This window comes from Oryctolagus cuniculus, chromosome 18, assembly GCF_964237555.1.
Source record: "Oryctolagus cuniculus chromosome 18, mOryCun1.1, whole genome shotgun sequence".
Taxonomy (NCBI): domain Eukaryota; kingdom Metazoa; phylum Chordata; class Mammalia; order Lagomorpha; family Leporidae; genus Oryctolagus; species Oryctolagus cuniculus.
Window position 1 is genome coordinate 58140427 of NC_091449.1, and position 906 is coordinate 58141332.

Genomic DNA, 906 nt, shown 5'->3' on the forward strand with positions numbered 1-906 from the left:
GATGGTAGGCAGTGCAATGCTCTCTACTTCCACGTATCTCTGGACGAGCAGTTCTCAACCAAGGTGGTTCTGACCCCAGGGGAGTTGGCAGCGTCTGATGGAGGCGGCTACTGGTTTTCCGTGGGTGGAGGTCAGGGAAGCTACCTCTCCCATAGTGCGTGGAACAGGCTTCCCACGAGGAGGCATTGCCCAGCTCGCAGTCTGAGTCATGCCGAGGCGGTGGAGAAAGCCTGGGACACAGTCATCTCATTGCCCCTGCAGTCGGAGGAAGGAGGATCCTTTCTTCCTGGGCTCATTCCTTCACCTGGGCTTTTGTGCACATCCCTTGCAACCCTTCCCGGACTCCACGCACTCTCTTCTCGCTCCCTTTTACCTTGCAGACTAAACAGATTAAAACAATCACATTTGCTTTCCCTTTAGATTTTGCAAATTACCCCTTTAATTACAAACTCTCTAATTGAATGATCCATGTTGGTTACTCATTTCCTGCGTACCTCCAGCAATCTGCTGCCTCCAGCAGTCTGGTGCCTCTAAAAAATCACTGATCTTTTAGATTAGTAATGAGCTTATTTTGGCCAGAAATGTGGATTTTTTTAAAAAGCAAAATTAATTGACTTTACTTTCAAATTAATTTCTTTTCCTGTATACACTGTTTTCAAATTCTTTCTCCTGTCCTCACTGAAATCGTCACGTCAAACTTTTCCCCCTGATAATGTAACAGAACTTCTCTGGTCAGTATCTGCAATGCCTTCTGGTTTGCTCAATCCCGTGGGCACCGCTCAGTCCTCTGCTCCTGCACTTTCATGCTGTGGGTGCTCCTGTGGAATCCCTTCTTCCCTTGGCTGAGCATAACTCTACCTGCCCTGGCTGCTTCTCTCCCACCACACTCCTTTCCAATGCCCCTTA